Here is a 21,474-nt window from a genome sequence, read left to right as displayed (position 1 = left end):
ATCTCTAATCCTATGGACTCTCCTTTGGGTCCCAGCCAGGTAGGAGGGCTTTTTTAGCCTAGTTAAAGTAATTCTAGCCACCCCACTCACCACCTTAAGTATCATACCCTTTTCTGCAGTTCTTATTCCCTAATATTTTAATCACTCTGCCCCAAGTTTGGGCTGGTCTTCCCAGAAATCTCTGATAAATTTCTCCACAAAGAATGACAAGAAATATGCTTAAACCACTTGTGCATGCTACTTTCTTGTGTTCTTCTGGAAGAATATTGAAAAGATTTGCATTATAAAATCCCGGAACTAATGCCCAAATCATTATTAATGGATCATAAATATGTAGTGCAGAGTGAATAAAATGGCTTTTATTAAGATATCTCAATAAAAGGATCACCTCTCTCAAAGGAATCATGACAAGACTGGGTCTTACTGCCAATTATTGGCCAAGGTCACAGTCTAATTGATACATTTACCTCCATATGTGTTCCCCATCCTGCTCATAATAATAATGAACACAGGGGAGGAACAGTAACCTTCATGAGTAGATACAAAGTCCACTAACACAGACCCTCACTCAACCCAACTAGCTGCAAAGTGATTCCAGTAATCATCTTTTCTTTTGTCTAACTCTCCTTCCTGTAAATAACTTGCCATCTTTTGGGTTTCTACAAAGACAAGACATCCTGGATTTTATAATGTATCATTCTCACAATCATCTGTGAAATTCTGGCAGTAACATTTGATTGTTTCCCACACTGCCTTTAAAAACTTATCTTTGCTCTGAGTAAGAATGTGGGTTTTACATTCAAGATGTTAAAAACCAAAGGATGGTACAAATCCAGTGCTGATCATGTTTTTGGTGAATTAATTCAATGACAGGAGAACATTCCATCTGGAAGATTTAAGAGATATATTAGTTATTTTTTAGTTAGAGTTATGCTGGTGTCTTTCATAGCTTCCTCTGTATCACTTGTATGTCCATATCTAATGTACAAAATGAAGTAGTTCAAGAACATTATTTAGAGGAACTTAGTAAAAATGTAAGCTTGGACTTTGAAAAACAGGCAGATATTGATTAGCAGTTTTTATAAAAGGAGAAGATCCAATTTTGAGAAGAGAGAGTGGAAAGATGATTTGCCAAGCAGAACACAGAGACATGACAGCAGGTCTGATCATGTAGAGACAACTAAGAACTTCCCTCTGCCTGTATTTTAAAACAAACACATAAACAGAGTCAGAATACTTCAAATAATCCAGGGAAAACTTGAAAACTCCACCTTGCTCTCTCACTAGAGAAAATCCAGAGGACATTCCATTTATCACAATACATTTTCCCATACAAAGGTATTAGTGTTTAATACTTGTAGATTTTAACTTGTGTATCTTTTGAGAAGGCAAACAGTCATCCAAACGTCCCTCAACCTAATTGTCTCCTGTCTCCTACTTCAGCTAAAGTAAGCCAAATAATTTCTTTTTAATAGAACAATCCTAAGTCTTTTTTTTGGGGGGGGGGAAATCTTCTGTTTTTTTTTTAATCCTCACTTGACCCATAATTTTCTGTAATAACTAAATTACAGAAATTATCAGAATCTATATTGATAAACTCCTGAAGCTGTGATCTACCATATCATTCTAGTAAAACATTAACTATTTAGTTTCCCTCCTTTTATTTGGTCATTACATAGTGCCCAAATTATATACTTTAGAGTTAACCTGACTCTCTTGTCTTTCTAGAATTTACTTTCCAAAAATTTTCTCAAATTAAAAACCATTTCTTTTTATGATTACTTTAGATAACATATTTGATAATATACACTGTATCTTTCCTGATTCTTTTAACTCCTAATAAATTTCGTTTTTAACACTTGTGTATCCAAGTCTTCATGAAGTAATTCTCTGTCTCTCTCTGTCTCTGTCTCTCTCTCTCTCTCGTCCTTTTTCTAAAATCCTCTTACTGCTAACTTGAAGGTTGAGAGATAAGAGCCAGAACTGCAAGTGGACAAGCTGTGGAGAAGGAGAAAGAGGGGGAAAGCATGTTGGCAGAATCATAGTGAAGAAGCGGGGAAGAGAAATAGTCAACAGCATTTTATCACATTAATATTCATTTATCTGTTCACACAATGTTCTCCAATTCTCCTTTCCTTGAGAACCATGGAGAACATTCATAAACACTCTATAAAAACTTATTTATTTTTTGATAATTTCTAATCCCTTCTCTTTAGCTAGTTAATTTAAAATATTTACATCCTGACCTAGCTTCTTTATTTCTTTGGATAGTTCCTTCACTTGCCGTATTCGACTTTCTTCCAAACCCCCCCCCCCTCCCCTTACCTTAATTAGTCCTGGGACTTTTGATGGCTCTACAAGGGGTTTCTTCTCCTGAAAGACTTTCTCAGCTTCAGTCCCTGACATTGTTCCACTTTGGGCACTAAATAATGGGGCCCTCCCAAATGGTAGGGGGATTAGTTTGGCTCAGAAGAGAAATGAAATGTGCACACACAGGTGTAGCTAGCAGAACAACTAGCAGAGCTGTTTATTCACAGCATCTCAACCTTGTACAGGATGTAACCTAGTATGATGCAACCAGGTCAAGAAGTTCAGGTCCAGGGCTTATCACTAAATGAGGTCACAGATGATGTAGTTGTGTTATCACAGCCAGTTCCGTGGAGAGCCCTCAGCTCAAGGGTCACCTAAGTCTGGGCTTTTAGTCATAAACTGACCTTTCACACAGACTCACCTGATCAGCTCTGCAACAGTGCTGGCTCTTTGGGAAAAATTACTCTTTGTAGTCTCATTAATTAGCTTTTCCAGACATTATACATTTTTAAATCTGAGATCCCATAAATTGTCCAATGATCCTTCTCTGCAATCTTTGAATTTGGTCATAGCTATCATTATATGACTGGTCCCTGTGCTTTTCTGATCTTACACTTGGATAATTAGTTATTTTTTTTTTGCACAAACATCAATCTGTAACTTCCTTATGGCTATCATATAACATGGGGTGAACAAATGTATTCTTTATTTAGTGTATTTTATTAAGCACTAAGAATATAATTCCTGCCCTCAAGGAGCTCTCATATAGACAGATCATTTGAGTCAGGAAAAAGCCCTAGTAACATAGGAGGCTTCCCACAGGATGTAGTCCCTAATCATGAAACACAGAAGGTTGCTACAGGTGGAATCAGAGGATAAATAAGGCTTCTGTTGATAGTGTTTAGGACAGAATGTACAAGGACCAAGAGACTGGAGATATCTACTCTATAGTAGTTTGAATGGAGCATAGGTTGTGTGGAAGGGTAATCATGTGCAAAGTTCAAATTAGGACTCAAATGGTTTTATATGTCCAGATAGAGTTTATATTTGTAGCAATAGCAGAGAATCTGGACAGAGAACTCTTAGGTCTCCCTGTTTCCCTTTGAGTAAGAGGTAAACTATCATCTGCTCAAATTATATTCCTTTCCTTTATTTATTTTGAGTTTCTGACACTTGCTGATTTTAATTACGTGCTTTTTATCTTTGTCCTAATTTGCTATTGATTTTCATCTTCGCTTTTAATAAGTCAATCTGACTGCAGAGATTGATATTTCAGAAATTGCTCCCACAATACTAACTTCTCTTCCTGTCAAGAGGGTTTTTAGTTTTTGTCTGATAATTTTCAATTTTCACCATTCAGCATCATCTAATTGCATTGATTTTTTTGGAACTATACATGATTCTCAGAAATATGAGCCTTTTCTGTTTTCTAAAACATTTGGTCTTTCCATATTTCCACCCAAATTACATTTTCTCATAGACTTTTTCCCAAGATACCCTCTTTTGTAACATATTGCCCAGTACCTGCATATTAAGATGTTAATCTAGTTTGCAGAATCTTATTGAGATTTTTGTAGAATTCATCTACTTTCTCATCCTTTGAAACAGATGTTCATGAATAAATTGAATTATTTTCATAATTTTTGTTCTAATAGTTATCATGAGCACAGAAAGGCAAGATTGCTAAATGTTCAGTGCCAGTTATCACTTGGTGTATTATACAACAAATCAGGCATCCAAATGACACAGTGGACCCTGAGTCAAAATTCAGTGTCAAACACTGTGTGATCTTGAGCAAATCACTTATCCCTGATTACCTCCCCTCCAGGGCTATCTCCAGTTGTCCTAAGTCAGATGACTTCAAAGGAGAAAGTGAAACTGGTGACTTACAGGTGCATAGCATGCCCGCATTCAGCTGTATTTCATGTACATACCATGGCATCACCTTTCCTGATGGGATGGTTTTCTTTGAGAATGAAAGACAAACATCACATCAATAAGGAAAACTTTTAAATTGTCCCTCCAAGAAAAACATTGTTTTGTCCTCCCCCTTTTCTTTTACCTTCTAGTTTTATTCGAAGTAAAAATTTCTAACATGGTTCATGTCTTTAGTAGTATGTTGACACATATGTCACTGAGTAAGGATCTCACATTTAATGTCTAAAAATAGTGTGATTCATAGCATCCTCTGCTCTATTTTCTGATATTCTATGAATATTTGTAAGGGAGCAAGTCCCATTTTGGTTTTGCCTTTGCAATGTATCATGGGTTTCCATTGCATTTACATCTAGTGGCTAGTGTAGTGTCCTTTTGGTCAACTATTCTTTATCTATCTTGATCATGGGTGATATACAGATTCAGTTATCAGGACCACACTTTCCAGTAGAGTCAAACTCCAGAGGTTGCAAGTTGTCTATCAGCATAATCAAATATCATTTGCAGTAACTTCTTAAATTTTATGTGACCCTGAAGTCATACAATTGTTTTATTGCAGATTTATACCTACTTTTTTAGTACAGAAACAGACCTGTCTGAGGAGAGCAGAGGCATCAGATACTAACAACTATTTTAGAGAAATTTCTCATTGTGAATGAGGATTATATAAGAGAACAAAAAGTGAAATGCAGAAAAGCAAAAATAAAAATGAAATGCAGAAAAACATATATAGTTGGCTACCTGTATCCTAAAAAAGAAACACAAATTTGAAATTGTTCCCTTGTGAGAAGAGATTTTTTTCTTCTTTGTACTAGTTTCTCCAGTGCCTGGTGTTGGTTTGTATACTGATTGACCTTAAAATACCTGAAGATATAAAGTATTAGAGTCAATTGAACTTTATTTTTGGATGAATGGTGATTATACATTTAAAATATTATATTTATTCAATAATTGTATTTAACAGGCAATAGAAATTGTTCAATCTAGATTCAAAAGAATAGAAAGAGGAGTTAATTAGCCATCTGATATGACGCTATTACTGAAGATCAATGGCTTATGAATTTTTACTTGATAATTCAATATTTTCATTTTGTGTAAATCTTGTAAACATCTCTAAACTGGACAGTTGAACTGAAATTGTAAAAAAAAAAGTTGGGTCACTTTTGTTAACAATTGAATAGTAATTTATTCAGAAACACAAAATTAAACATGTTTCTCTCTCTTTGCAAAGAGGCCTAAAATTTTCTGTTAGTGTTGTATCATTTCTCCAAAAGTAGGAGGAAATATTAGAGAGTAACTTGGGAGTAGGGGGAGAGTTCATCTTATTTTGTTGTTAACTTATTGAAAGGAGCTCTGTCAGTTGACTTGAATAAGTAAAACCAGACCATCTTACCTTTTGATGTTGTTATAAAACCCAAGCAAAACTTATCTTCAAGTGTAGTCAGGCTTTTATTCGAGTGACTGAAACTTTGTTTTGGTTGAAATATCTAAGAAATGTGTTAAGCTTTCCCTCAGATCTGTGGTTGCCAGGGTATTGAATATGATGGAGTACATTTGGAATAACTATCCCTTGGGTTTTTTTTATTTTATATAGATTTCTTTGGAAAACTACAACCACCACATTAGAAGTCATACAATGAATAATTCTCAAAGAAAAAAATATTTGACTAGGGAAACTTTAATGCTTTGTTTAATAAGTATTTCTATAATTTACATTTAAAAATATTTTTGTAAGTAACATGTACATGTTTGGATAAATTCTGGGAAATATAAGCAAGATTTTAAACTATTTGCATTAATGTTTGGATTTTTGTTGTATTCTGTAGATTATAAATAATCACATTCTGTTTTAGTGTATAGATTTATATAGGATTATTTGTTTAATAGTAAATATTTCTGTAGTTTACATTTTAAAAATATTTTTGTAAGAAACATGTACACATTGTGTAATCCCTGGAAAATTTAAATTTTTCATATTTTCTATATTCTGTTTACAAATATACTTGACAATTTGTAAAATGTTTGTAAATGTAGTGAATTATTCTTTTTTTATATACTTTACTGTATTTTTTTATCCAGTTACATGTAAAAACAAGTTTTTGACATTCATTTATAGAATTTTGAATTCTGAATTCTCTCTTCTTCCCACTCCCCCTCATTGAGAAAGCAAGTTATTCAAGATGGCTAAAAATGTATAGTCATGCAAAACATTACCATGATAGGCATGTTGTGAAAGTAAACAAACTGTTTCCCCCAAACAAAAAAGAGAAATCTCAAGAAAAATAGTTTAAAAAATTATGCTTCAATTGATATTCAGATGCCATCAACTGTGGTTTTTTGTATTGATGGTATTTTTTTCAGAGATCAAAAGGTAAGTCATTCATAGCTGATCATCTTACCATATCACTGTTATTTTGTATATCATACATATGAGCATCTGCTCATATAAGTCTTTCCAGGTTTTACTGAAAACATCATGTTCATCTTCATAAAGCAGAATAGCATTCTGTCAATCACATGCAACAATCTATTCAGTCAGGTCCTTGCCACAGAAAAAAGAGCTGTTATAAATATCCTTATACATATAGGCCTTTTTTATTCTTCATTTTCTTCTCTTCTGGAATATAGACCTAGAAGTGGCATTGCTAGGTCAAAGGGTAGGCATGATTTTATAACCCTATGGACATGATTCCAAATTGCTCTTTAAAACTGTTAAATCATTTCATATCCTCCAACAGTGCATTAATGTCTCATTTTCCTTTCATTCCCTCCAAATTTATCATTTTCTTTTTTTGTCCTATTAGCACCTCTGAATTTTTCTAATTTGCATTTCTCCAATCAATAGTGAGTTAGTACATTTTTTAAAATATGTCCATAGATTGTATTGATAACCTCATCTGAAAACTTTCCTATCATTTGATTATTTTATGAATTGGAGAATGCTGTTTGAGTAATGAGGTCTTTATCAGAGAAACTTGTTTCAAAAATTTTCCCCACAGTTACTATTACTAACTGTATTTCCCTTAATTTTATCCCCCCAGTCTCATTTATTCTATTATCTCTCTCATTTTACTCTGCCCCTACTGTTTTTCATCTGACTTCACTCTCCTACAATTCTCCCTCCCTTTTATCATCTCCCTAACTCTTTCTCCCATCCTCTTTCCTTCCTGCTTTTCTCTAAGGTAAAAGATAGATTTCTGTACCCTATGTATAATATATTCTGTCCTCTCTGAGCCAGCTTTGATGATAATAAGGCTTATGCTCTCCCCCTCCACTCCCTCCTCTCCTATCCACTGCTTTTTTCCTTGACATTTTTTCCCTCCCCTTTCCCCTTTCCCCAGTATATTCCTCTCTCATCTCCTTAACTCTATCTTACTATATTATATATATATATTATCATATTCAACTCCGATCTGTGCCTTGTCTATATACACTGCCCTAATAAATGAGAAAGTTCCTGTAAGTTATCAGTTTCATCTTCTCATGCAGAAATATAAGCAGTTTGGGATCATTTAGTCCCTTATTTGCCTTTCCTGTTTCTCTTTTCATACTACACTTAAGTTTCATATTTGAAACTTAAATTTTTTATTCAACACTGGTCTTTTCCTCAAGAAAGTTTAAAATACCCCTTTGAAATACTGGATGTCCATCTTTTTCCCTCAAAGAGTTTTTTCAGTTTTGCTGGGTAGTTCATTCTTAGTTATAGTCTAAGCTCTTTTGCCTTCCTTAATCCAGAAGCTGCCAAGTCTTGGATGCTTTCCTGACTGTTACTTCACCACAGTGGAACTTTCTGGTTGCTTGCAATATTTTCTCCTTGACCTGGGAGCTTTGAAATTTAGCTCTAATATTCCTGGCAATTTTCATTTGGGAATCTTTTAGGAAGTGATTGGTAGATTTTTCCAATGGGCTATTTCACATTTTCTTACAACTTTTCATTCTTTTGGTTTTGTTTGATTGTTTCTTGATTTCTCACAAAGTCATCAACTTCCCTTTGCTCAATTCTATATTTTAAGGAATTATTTTCTTCAGTGAGCTTTTGCATTCCTTTTCTGCAAGGCATTTTTCTCCTTATTGGCTCTTTTGTCCTCTTTTTTCATTTGACCCACTAAAGTTTATAAGATGTTATTTTCTTCAGTATTGTGTGTATATGTATCTTCTTCACTAAGCTGCTGACTCTAATTCATGAATTTTCCTCATCAGTCCCTTTCCTCTCCCTCCCTTACTTGATTTTCTAAATTCTTTTTGAGCTCTTCTGTGACCAGCGACCAATTCATAATTTTCTTGGATGTTTTGAATGTAGAAGTTTTGACTTCTACAATAACTTTCAGGTTTCTCTAATTCTTTTTAAACACAATATTAAAAATGTTTTGAGCATTCCTTAATTGCATCATAAGTTAATGCCGTTTTCAAAGATATATGTATCTGATTTTCATACAGATGGCATGATTCAATTATGTGCATTATACTGGCAAATATTTAATTGTATAGCTATAGTTAAAACTAAAACATTTTTGAATCTATTTTTATGTAAGGCAGAAACATCTGATGTCTTATCATCTAATTTCAATTAACATTTAATATTATAATTTATTATAACACATTTTTTTAGGATTTTGCAAGGCAAATGGGGTTAAGTGACTTGCCCAAGACCACACAGCTAGGTAATTATTAAGTGACTGAGACCAGATTTGAACCCAGGTACTCCTGATTCCAGGGCCGGTGCTTTATCCACTGCGCCACCTAGCCCCCTGATTATAACACATTTTAACTATCATTTCATTTAATCTCTTGAGTTGTCACCATAGACCTCTAGTCCTGTCTGTGAAGAACTTCAGGGGGATGTTTGTTTCCATAGCATTTTCATAGGAAATTACATCTGAGAAATAGTCCAAGTTTAACAAGACATGGTCCAGTTATGGAATAAATATTTTATAGCTATAAACTTAGTTCATATGGATGTGTATGGATGCAAATTGCATTGTAGTTTTGGAAATTGCATTTTACTTATGTAGTTTATGTACAAGATTGCTATTCTTAGCTTTTGGTTCCTCCTATTTCATTGTCTTGTGCTCAATTTTTAACCCCAGAGATGATTAACCATGAAAGTAACACATAATAAAGCACTATTTGTAAATTTGATGTTTGGATTTTTTCTCTTCTACTTTTTGTGAATGAAATGTGTTTTGGTAAACAGAGTTTATTGTTATGTTACTTAGAAACTTTTTGTTTATAAAGAGGTGAGCCATTGTTACAAGCAATTGAAAGAGGCACCACATCATTTTCGAATTCTAGAAACATTATGTGGTATATATTTTGGATTCTGGCATAGTGTGGATAAAGTGTTGGACCCAAAGTCAGGTATACCCATCTTCCTGGGTTTGAATCTGTGTCACTTAATCCTATTTGCCTTAGTTTCCTCGTCTGTAAAATGAGCTGACGAAGGAAATGTCAAACACATTCAGTATCTTAACCCAGAAAATGTGGTCATAAAGTGGGAGAGGTGACTGATTACTGGATAGTTTAGGTATTTCATGGCACTTCCTCTAAAATTCCAACTCACCACCTCTCCCTGTGTTTTCTAAAGCAAAGACATTCAGTGTAACATCAGTAATGATAGACCATTCCTCCCCATGCTCCCACCCCATTAACCTGGAGCATCCTCTCGTGCAAACATATACCAAATGAAGACTGGGCCTCATCTTCCAGCCCGGGCTGCATAGTCACATAGAAGGGAGCAAACCATAGGGAAATAGAACTGGGCAGACTGCCTCTGGAAATGCTACCTCCCACAATATTTCAGCAAACATAGAGAGTGAAGAAACAAAGTCAACAACAGAAATGAACCTGGTTTTGAGTTTGTATGTTTTATTACCATCTGCCCCAGTACTGTATTCTAAAAATAATCAGTCTCTGTGATAATTCTATTTGTCTCATCTCCCCTCTCCCCTCCTCCCCCATCAAGCTAGGAATTTTTTGACAAAAAAAGGACTATTTGCTTTCTGTAATCCCAGAATTAGTACAATACTTTTGAATATTGTGATTGATTGATGTTTGCTTTTAATTCTTGAAGAACACCACGTCATCAGGGAGGTGACGCCATGACAAGCACATGAATTGGATTTGAGTGAGGAGGTGATGTGCTAAATCACCAGCCTGACTTTCTATTCTGTAATCATCTGGATCTGGTGACCATGAATCAGGACAACTAGAGATGGCCCTGGATGGATGCTAGGCAACCAGAGTTAAGTGACTTGCCCAAGGTCATCCAGCTAGTAAGTATCAAGTGCCTGACATGGGATTCAAACTCCCATCCTCCTGACTCCAAGGTCAGTGCTGTATCCACTAGTCAACCTTGCTGCCCCAATATGAAAATTGAGGTGGTGAACTTTCACTTAGAAAAAAAAAATTTTAGAAGTGTGATCTTAGTCAATAAATTCATGATTTCATTGATAGTGATTAGACCTCACATTGGTGCAGAGACAATATATCCATGTCTTAGTTTTTTTGTATGTTTTTTAGTTTTGTTATCTTTTTTGGAATTTCTTAGTTTTTTTCATAGTTTTATCCTACCCTTAAAGAGCTTTCTACATTCAGTTCTTCTTCATAACAAAGAAAAACATTTAGGAAAGATAAATCATGCAGCAACCCCATCTGCTATATATATCAGCATAAACTAAAATCCATATTCTTTAGAACCCTAAAAAGAGAAGGAAATGGAATTCATCCTCAAATTCTCCAGGACTATGACTATGCATCATGCTTCACCAATGGCAACTTTTTAGTGGTATTATTTTTCCCCTGAAAAAGAGACTTCTGAAGATTCTCTTTAAAAAGAAAAAAAATATTTTTGTTGTCTTCATGTGTTTTGTTTTTTGCTTCTATTGACTTTGTGTGATTCTTTCTATATTTCAGTTAATTCCTTATATTTGTATTTCTTATAGGACAATAATATTCTGTGGTATTCATGGATACTGTTTTGTTAATCATTTCCAAATTGATGGATATCCATTTTGTTACTAGTTTTTTCTATCTCAAAAGAATATTACTTTTTGTTTGTACATATAATATCTCTTTTTCTATCTTTGATCTTCTTACTGTATATCCTTAGAGAGTGGGAACAACTGAATGACTTTTCTCATATAATTCTTATATTCTACAATTTTTGTACCAGTTCATAATTTCATTAGCTATGACTTTCTTCCAAAATTATTTTTAACTTGATATGTTGGAGGGTAAACTTCAGAGTTATTTTATTTTCATTATGATATAGGCTATTATTATTCATTTATGTTTATTATATTATGACATTCATTATACCTGCTTTGTTTCCATTGCTTTGCTAGCACAAAAAGTATTGCTGTGAATATATTGGTATTTGTATATATATTCACAATATTTCTATTTTTTACCAGACACTAGAACTCTTTATCCCACAAACTATGACAAATATAATAAAAGTGTCTGAATTGGATAGTAGGAAGAGGGGAGAGGGGAGATATTCAACCCAAAATGTTTGTCAAGGTAATAATATTGAGAAACTGATTCCAAATCCCCTCCTTTTTAAATACTCTGTGCCCACATTAATAATATGTATATATACACTCATTCATATATTGTCTCTTTTTTGTGTCTTGAGAAAGTTTAATGAAATGAAAACAAAAGTAGTTTTTGTTGGAAATATTTCCATTTTACTGTAGTCTTTAATTGTCCACTTGGTTCAAGTATTTGATAACCTTTGGGTTGGGAGATTAAAATTTTATTTTTCTATATACTTAAAAGATTCTTTGAAAGACCAGACTTTATATGAATATACACCACACATATATGTATGTATGTATGTGTGTGTGTGTGTGTGTGTGTGTGTGTGTGTGTGTGTATTTTTCTAGTCATAACAGTGCAAGCTTGTAATCTGGATAACCAGAAAGTTGAGGCAGGTGGATCTCGAGTTTGGGAGTGGTGAGCTTCAGTGATGAATGATTGTTAGACATCCTCTCTTCCCTGGGAATAGTTGGTCACCAGGCTGCCCAGAGGATTAATTGACTCAGTTTAGAAATGGAGACTGTAGTTTCCCTGTCTATCAATAATGGGATTGGACCTATGAGTAACTCCCATAATTCCTTGGATAGTTTATCCAAGATAAGAAATCCAGTCTCTAAAGTAGAAAAACGTACAATATAGCTTTAATTCAGTGGTGTTTTAAAATAATAGACAATGATAATTGAAGATTAAATAAACTTCAAGAAACAGAAATAGAAATACACATTCAGCAAATTAAATGCTTACAAATCAGAAATAAAGTAGAAATATATCAAAATGAATGATTTTTTGCATTGCTTTATTCTGGGAAAAGGAATAGCACATCTTAAAAGTAATTTTTCAAGGAGCTCCAAATCTTTATTAAATGGGAAAATGATTCCTTTAAGGGATATACTGATAATAATAATAATAATAATAATAATAATAATAATAATATCTTACATTTCTAAAATACTTTGACATTTATAAACTGCCATGTATATACCATGTCATGTTTTCTGTCATATATTTCCTCTATAAAACTGTAGTTTCTTTTCTGTTTTTTTCTTATGGATGTTGGTTGATGCCAACATGTTCAAATGAACTGTTGGCTGCTTTATTCAGAAGGTAGATAGAAGGGATCCTATAGGTTAAACCACAGGAAGACATTGCCTCTGATACAGATGGTATTCTAAGGTAAGGAGTAGAAAGACAAATTAATATATGTATATATATATATATGTATGTACATATGCCTGTTACCATTTCTACTCCTGTTTGCCAAAAAAGGGTCACTGGTCAGCCACTCGACCAAGGATGTTAAATATGCTAGCTACACTTGTGAATGTGGCCTAAACCAGGTTAAATTATTACTTTTAAAAAGTTAATAAAATTAAAAAATACTAGAAGATAATATTAATCTGTGATTGACTCAGGGATGTTTAAATATAGTTTATTGTTCCCTTTTCTCTTTGAGTTTGCAACACTGCTCAGACAAACTTCAGGACATGTTTTTGTGTATTGCTTGGACTTGTGTCAGCTCATACTATTTGGGGGTATCATGAAGATTCTTTTGGATACCATACACTTAGCCTTCAGGGACTGTGTTTTGCTGTGCTGCTCCTTCTCTGCCATATCTCTTAGAAGATAGCAAAATTTAGTTCATCAACAAATGGCTATTTCGCCTCTTATTTATGTGATATACTAGGAGCTGGGTATAAAAATATGAAGAATGAAATAATCTTTACTTTAAGGGAGTTTATATTCAAACAAGGAGAGAGACACATGTGCATTTACATACATACACATACATGATAAATCTAGAGTAATATAATACAAGATAGTTTGAGAGCAAGTGCATATTAGCAGTTGGGAGTAAGGGAGAATATTAAAAAGTCTTCTGTTTTTTAGTAAAGAAACTAGTCTATTTTCTTATTAGGTAATTTTGGAATTGTAATCATTAAAAAGTAGGTAGGTTAGTTAGTTTAAGTCAACTGAGTTTGAGATATTTGTTTTGTTTCTTCTTACTTCTCCCTGTTTCACTCCAATTATTTCTCCCTCTACCCATAGCCTCAGTCCTCCTTGTTCTTTTCACCTTCACTGCTGCTTTCTCATATTTTCATCTAACCCTGACATATTCATCCCAACTCACTTTATCAATAAAACATCATTTTCCAAGGCCCTGGACACTCCCTTAGTTATATGTGGAACCATCTTTATTCTTCACCAAACTACATCTTGATCATATCCCTAGGACTTGCCCTTATAATTTCCTTGAACTGACTCCTCGTTTTCTTGGCAAACAGCATTCTCCTTAGCTGCCCCTAATTTTTAACTCTTTTTTATTTGTCTCCTCTTGCAGTTTCTCTTCAAACTTTCATGTTCTTTTGAAAACAATAAAAATGTTTAAAATTGTCTTTACATGAAACTGGAGGAAAAAAAGATTATACCTATATGTATGTGTCTAATTTTAGACTCATACATAATCGGTATAATTTTTACAAACATTTTTAACATTATCAAAAATTGTATTTACATGTGACTGCATAAAAAGATTATACCTATGTATAATACATATATGGTACACATACATATACAACTAATCTATTCATACAATTTCATGTAAAGACAATTTTAGAATTTTTTTTTTATTGTATCTGTATACATTTCCCTTTCTCCTTTACCCCTGCCCCACCAAAATGGTAAACAATTTAATATATATGAGACATGTTTAATGATGTAAACATGTTACCATATTAAAATGTTATAAAAGAAGACAAGCCCAAATTGAAAAAACTACAATAAAAATATCGAAAGTAAAAGTAGCATTTCCTTATCTGCATTCAATTTCCATAGTTCATTCTCTGATTTTTTTTCATCATGAAATTTGAATTTGGAATTGTCTTATACCATTTTATTGCTGAGAAAATCTAAGTTAGTCACAGTTAATCATCCTATAGTATTGCTGTTACTGTGTACAATTCTGATTCTGCACAGTGTTATTCTCTTGAAATCATATATATATATATATATATATATATGTGTGTGTGTGTGTGTGTCTGTGTGTGTGTGTGTCTGTGTGTGTGTGTGTGTGTGTGTGTGTGTGTGTATACAATTTCTTCAGACATTCTCAAATTGATGGACATTCTCTAATTTTCAATTCTTTGCCTTTACAAAAAGAATGCTATATTTTGGTATAATTAAGACCTTACCCAACTGCTTACCTCTTTTTAAAAATGTCTTTGCTATATAGATGCAATCAAGATATATCTGAATCAAAGGATATATGCACAGTTTTATAGACCTTTAAGCATAATTCCAAATTTTTCTAAAGAATGTTTGGCTCACTTCACAACACAAACATTGCAGTAATGTCTAAATTTTCCTTCGCCATTCCCAACATTTAACGTTTCCCTTTTCTGTCCAATTAACCAATCTGATAGGTATGAGGTGATAACTCAGAGATGTTTTAATTTGCGTTTCTTTAATCAATAGTGACTTAAGAGTATTTTTATATGATTAAAGATAACTTTGAAAACTGCTAATTTATATCCTCTGATCATTTATCACTTCAGGAATGACTTACATTGTTATATATTTGAATCAATTCTTTATATATTTGAGAAATGAGGTCTTTCTCAGAGACAGTGAGAAAAAATTTGAAAAAATTTTCTGCTTACCTATTATTAACTTTGAAAGCAATTTATTTTGTGCACAAAAGTAATATAATAAAAATTTTCCATTTGCATGTAGACTTGATCTCTAACTCTTGTTTGGACAGACAGTCTGCCTTTTTCCATAGATGTGACAGATAAACTATTCCCTGCTTTTATAATTTGTTTATTGTATGTATCAGAATAGGCATTATATAACCACTTTGATCTTATGTGGGTATATGGTATATGATGTTTATCTACACAATTAGTTTCTGCCTTTATTTTCCAGTTTTCCCAGCAAGTTTTGACAAATCATGAGCTTTGAGTTTATCAAACATTACATTCCAAGAACCATTTGCTACTTTGTCTTGGGTACTAATCTATTTCACTGATCCACTACTCTATTTCCTACCTAGTACCTTGTAGTTTTGATGAATAATGCTTTATAACAGTTTGAGATCTGGTATGCCTAGGCTACCTCCCTTCTTCACATTTGTTTTTATTAATTCATGTGATATGTTTGACCCTATTGTTCTTCCAGTTAAATTTTATTTAGAATTTTTGATGCTTTGTAAAATAATATTTTGGTAGTTTGATTGGTATGGCACTGAATAAGTAAATTAATTCTAGAATTATTGTTTTTATTACATTGATCTAGCCTACCCACAATCAATTAATATTTTGTAGTTGCTTCAGACTTATTTCATTGGTGTGAATCTTGTAATTATGTTCATATAATTCCTGCATATGTCTATTCAGATACACTCTCAAGTACTTTATATTTTTATAGATACTTTAAAAAGGAATTTCTCTTTCTAACTCTTGCTGATGGATTTTATTGGTAACATATAAATGTTGATATATATGTGGGTTTATTTTATACTCTGTAACTTTGCTAAAGTTGTAATGTATTCCATCTAATTTTTTTAAAATAGTTGATTCCTTAGGATTACTCTCTAAGTGCACCATAATATCATGTGCAAAAGGTGACAATTTTATTTCATCATTGCCCATTCTGAATCCTTCGATTTCTTTTTCTTTTCTTATTGCTATAGCTATTCTATTATTTCTGGTACAATGTTCAATAACAATGATGATAATAGGAATCCATCTTTATTTTTGATCTTACTGGGAAGACTTCTAGTTTAACCCCATTAGTTAATTTATGCTGATGATTTTAGATCGTTAATAATTATTACTACTTTTATAGCTATTATCTTACTTTTATTTAATATGGAAACTTTAATGCCATGATAAAATTGCAAAATTAAGGGAATTCCCCATTGATATGCTATTAAATAAAATTTTAATTAAAATCTTCTAAATTTTCAGGAAGTTAAAGGCAACATAAATATAGTCAATCACCACCAAAAGGGATTTGCAGTGGCTTTGGAAAATCTGGATAAAAGCCAAAATATTGAGGTAAACAATGAAATCATAAAATATACTGAACTTAATTCCACTTTTCAAGACATGGAAAGCAAGCAAAAGTAATTTGTTGTCAGTAAAGTGACATATCCCTATTACATTTATTATTCTGGCTTGTGAAATTGCAGTAAAGAGATGAATGGTATTCAACTACATAAAACTGTAAAGTGTTTTCATAACCTGTAAACAGTGCTGGTAGCGTTTTGTTGAGTTGTGAATTCATTTTTCATACAAAAAGGTATAAATATGCTCTTTCAGAAATCTAGTTCCCACATAACCCAGAAGGAAGATTCTGAAGTGTGGTATGCTGTGTAATCACTGGTCCTCCAGAGGAGAAGTTAAGTGACACACTGAATAGTATCTGCAAAAAAACTGTCCCAAAAGACACTTAAAGGTCTCCTACAGCAAGTCCACTTTGGGTCTGTAATGTAGCAGGAGAGGTGCTTTCTTAAATATCCATCTAGTAACCACTACAAACTTGAGTGTGTGGTCCTTGTCAAGAATTTCTTCATTTCATAATATATCCAGCTCATTGAAAGATGGAAGATGAAGGTTTTTGGCAATGAACTTCTTTAGATGCAAGACTGTTGCCTGTGCTGAGCAGTGTATCCATTTTCTTTTCAACCCTAGTAATTTACTGTAATTGCATTCCAGTCAGATGCTAACCTGTACATCACTTCTGTGATGATGACTTTATCCTCTTCTTGTTTCTGGAATTACTTGAGAACTTTAAGGATAGCAATTCTGTTCTGCATACATTGAATCTGAGGTGCCTCTGCAATATCCTAATGGAGATATCTAGCACTTGACAATGTGGCAATGTTGAGCCAGTGTTGAGCAGATATAAAGGTCTGGAATTTGGAACCTCCTTTATATTGATAATCAAATTTTGGGGAGCATAAAAGAACATTAAGAGAAAGCAAGTGTAGACAAAAGGATTTAGAATAGAGCCTCAAAGGACATATACACTCAAGGGGGTGGGAGATGAATTTATGCAGGGAAGAAGGACTCCATTTCAGGATGGGGGTGACCTTAGATTTTCCACCTTTCCTACAGCACCCCCTTTCCCCAGCTGATTTCCAGCTATCTGAACTAGGTCACATGCTCTCATCTAGGCCGTGGTGGAGTACCATGGGCTCCCATGCCATGTGGCCAGACTAAGGCAGCCCTCATAGCTGTCTGTCTGCCTGTCTCTCTCTATCTCTCACTCAAACTTCACCTATCCTATCCTCAAACTCTGTCGCTTCTTTGGGAGGAGAAAAAATGATTTTAATCTATATACTTTGTAAGCCTTCTATAATAAATCTTGAACAATTTTAAAATCCAGGGGGCACATGAATTCATTTGCTATTCAAAGAAACTCAATCTTCAATCTTAAATTGGTGGCCCTAAATCTCATCTAAAATGGAATAATGATGAATGATGAATGATGATCCAAGTATACAAACAAGAAGCACTGGCATGGAAGTCAAGGGAAGAGAAAGTTTGTTAGAGGAGTACTTAGCAACAAGTGGAAAAACCCATAGAATTGAGAACTGAAAAATGGCTATTGGGTATACTAGCTAAGAGGTTGTTACTACTCATGTATTCAAGCTAACAATCCTGCTTCTGAGTAATAGGAGGAAATCAAAAATATTCAATTATGCATAGCAGCACTCCTGTGATAATTAAAAGTGATAATAAAGTGAGACCAACCAAGTTGAGAATGGTTAAACGATGTTATGAGACTATGATTGTGCCTCAAGAAACACAAAATATGACTAATTCAGAACATTTTGGAGGATTTTTAAGAGGTGATGGTCAAAGAAATATGAAGCAGGAAAAAAGCAACAAATATAGCCATACTACAGAAAGATAACTGGATTCAGAAGAAAATCCAATGACTATTAACTGATCACAGGTTTTAAGAAATTTCATCTATCCTCAAAAAATGCTGATGTAGCTACATAAGCTTAATGATAAAAAACAAGCTCTATTGAGTTTTGCTTTAATACTTTTCTCTTTTACAAAATAATTTCTGGGAAGAGAGGAGAGATACCAGAAAATGACTGATATAAAAAACCAGTGGCATGGATAAAACAAATTGATAGGGTAAACTCCTGGAAGGGATAGGATCAAAACCTAAATGTAAGGATTTCTCAATATGTTGGACTACTTCCAGGATTATTATGATCCTCTTTATGCATTGAACATTCCATCAAACTACTTACTTCACGTTTCCTAAACCCAACATCCCACATCCTAGCTCTGTTTTCATACAAACTTTCAAATACACTCCTTTTCCCATTTGAGGAAAGGATGACAGATGATGATACTGATGGGACTTGAGCTGTAGAGGATACAAGAGAGCTCCCATCATTTTTCCATCAGCTGCCCTGCTTGGTTTGACTAGAAACATCCTACTAAGAAAAACTTATTGTCTCCTGAAATCTCATCCCCATGAAGGCTGACTCAGGCTTTGATGTTCAACTCCTCTTAATACACTCATTGGCCCCTTTCTTCAGGTTGGAGGGATAGAAGGTGATGCAATAAACTTAAGCCTCCCATTAAGGAGGTCTCAGACTTTGCTAGAGGTTTTAATTGTCCATTTGCTTTGCTAGGCTTAACTCTAGGAAGATCATTCTTCCAACCAACTCTCTTCTTGTGACCATTCTAAAATGCAAGCTTCTTTTTGAGTACTGTTTTCCCACTCACTTAGATGAAAAGCTCCTACAGAGAAGGGGCTCTCTTCAATTAGTTTCTTAGAATTTAGCAAGGTGCCCAGCACATAGTTTAGGAATAAAGGCAGATGACCATGGTGGAGGACTGGCAGTGCTAGAATGGCAGTAGAACAACAGCAAGGATTCAGATGTGAAGGAACAATGTATAGTCGAAGTTGAAGGCTGTGATTCATTTCAATTAGACTAAATATAAAAAAAAAACTTTGTTTAAATAGTTAAATGACAGTTAAATTTTATGGATATGAAGATCAAATTACACTCTTACATTTTATTCTGAATGAAGTGATTTAGAGAGAAAGGGACATTCCTTTATTCACCAGTGCAAATATCTTTGCTTCAAGTCTTAAGATATAAATCTGGAACCTCTATTCTAATCTCTGCTACAAACCTCCTATATAATCTTAAAACTAGTCACTCTTCCTAGGCCTCAACTTCCAAAAAAGTATGTTTAGGAAGAAATCCATTATCAATGATTATACTATGGATCACGTGGTAAAAAATTTCACTACCTAGAATTAAGCAAAGGCAACCTAGTATCTCATCCAGTAAAAGACAATCATAGTGAGTTAATGAACTATCAGAATATTTTATATTGTACTCAATGATTTAAGTTAAAAATTTTGTACTAAAAAGTAAAATAGCCTATATAAATGTATGTATATATCTATATATGTATGTATACATATGTGTATGTGAATGTATGTACATCCACCATAAAATTAGCATTTAACTGAACACATTAATTCTTTTTTTCTTTTAGGTTTTTTTTTTTGCAAGGCAAATGGGGTTAAGTGGCTTGCCCAAGGCCACACAGCTAGGTAATTATTAAGTGTCTGAGACCGGATTTGAACCCAGGTACTCCTGACTCCAAGGCTGGTGCTTTATCCACTACGCCACCTAGCCGTCCCTGAACACATTAATTCTTAAGGATTATTCTATTGAAAACAACTCAGTATGATTGTGGTTCAATTTCACTCATTCTCTATGGCTAACTTCATTGGTTATAAACTAATTTAAAGCCAATATTTAGTTGCATAATGATTTGACACTGGAAAATCTCTAAATAGGAAGTACAATTGCCATTCAAGGAATTATTTTTTGAGTGAATGAGGAATTGGTAAAATAGATATGAGTAAGACATAACACCTAGGTTGACTCAGCTTTATGCAAAAATAGTTGTGAATATCTAACTACATTTTCTCATTTAAGCAATAATGATTCAAAAGCTAGGTAAAGATTATTTGGTTATACAAATTCACACGTACTTTTAAATGTCAATTATGTGCTGAGATATTGGTTAATTATTCTTACCTTTTATAATATTTGTCACAAAAAAAGATTGGGGGGAAGGGATATTTAGAAATAAATTTGAGGGGCAGCTAGGTAGCACAGTGGATAGAGAACTGACCCTGGAGTCAGGATCACCTGAGTTCAAAACCATCTCAGACATTTAATAATTACCTAGTTGTGTGACCTTGGATAAGTCACTTAACACCATTGCCTTGCAAAAACTGGGGAAAAAAACCAAGCAACAAACCCAACAAGAAGATTAAAAACTTTAAAGATTCATGTGATAAAGTTTAGTGTTAAAAATCACATATGAAGTTAAAGTATTTAATAAAAGGAAAATGAGTTAGCACCTGTTCCTATTCTTAATCACTAGGGATTATATTCTTTTTCTTTTCCTCTAGTAAGCATATCACTGATTCGAATGGCTGCTACACTCTCCTGGCCAATTATTTTGTGCAACCTAACAGACAACAGAATTGGGGGTCAGAGCCAAGATGGCAGCATGAAGGCAGGAATTCCCAGAAACTCGTTCCTCAAAAAACTCCAAAAGCCATCAAATTATGATTAGCCAAAATTTGGAGGGGCAGAACCCACAGAAAGACTGAGTGATACAATTTCAC

The 21,474-nt window shown here is 33.7% G+C and overlaps 1 long non-coding RNA gene across 1 annotated transcript in view; it reads left to right on the top strand.

Annotated features, from left to right (window-relative positions):
- LOC141491978 (uncharacterized) overlaps positions 1–16,863 on the top strand; it is a 38,424-nt gene extending 21,561 nt beyond the window's left edge. Inside the window, exon 4 of the long non-coding RNA XR_012469820.1 lies at positions 16,749–16,863. This is a non-coding gene — a long non-coding RNA (uncharacterized LOC141491978). The remainder of the gene's footprint in view (positions 1–16,748) is intronic.
- The last annotated feature ends 4,611 nt before the right edge of the window (positions 16,864–21,474 follow it).

The sequence above is a fragment of the Macrotis lagotis genome, chromosome 6, assembly GCF_037893015.1.
Source record: "Macrotis lagotis isolate mMagLag1 chromosome 6, bilby.v1.9.chrom.fasta, whole genome shotgun sequence".
In the NCBI taxonomy this organism is placed as follows: Eukaryota; Metazoa; Chordata; class Mammalia; order Peramelemorphia; family Peramelidae; genus Macrotis; species Macrotis lagotis.
This window is presented reverse-complemented; position numbering and strand designations above follow the sequence as displayed.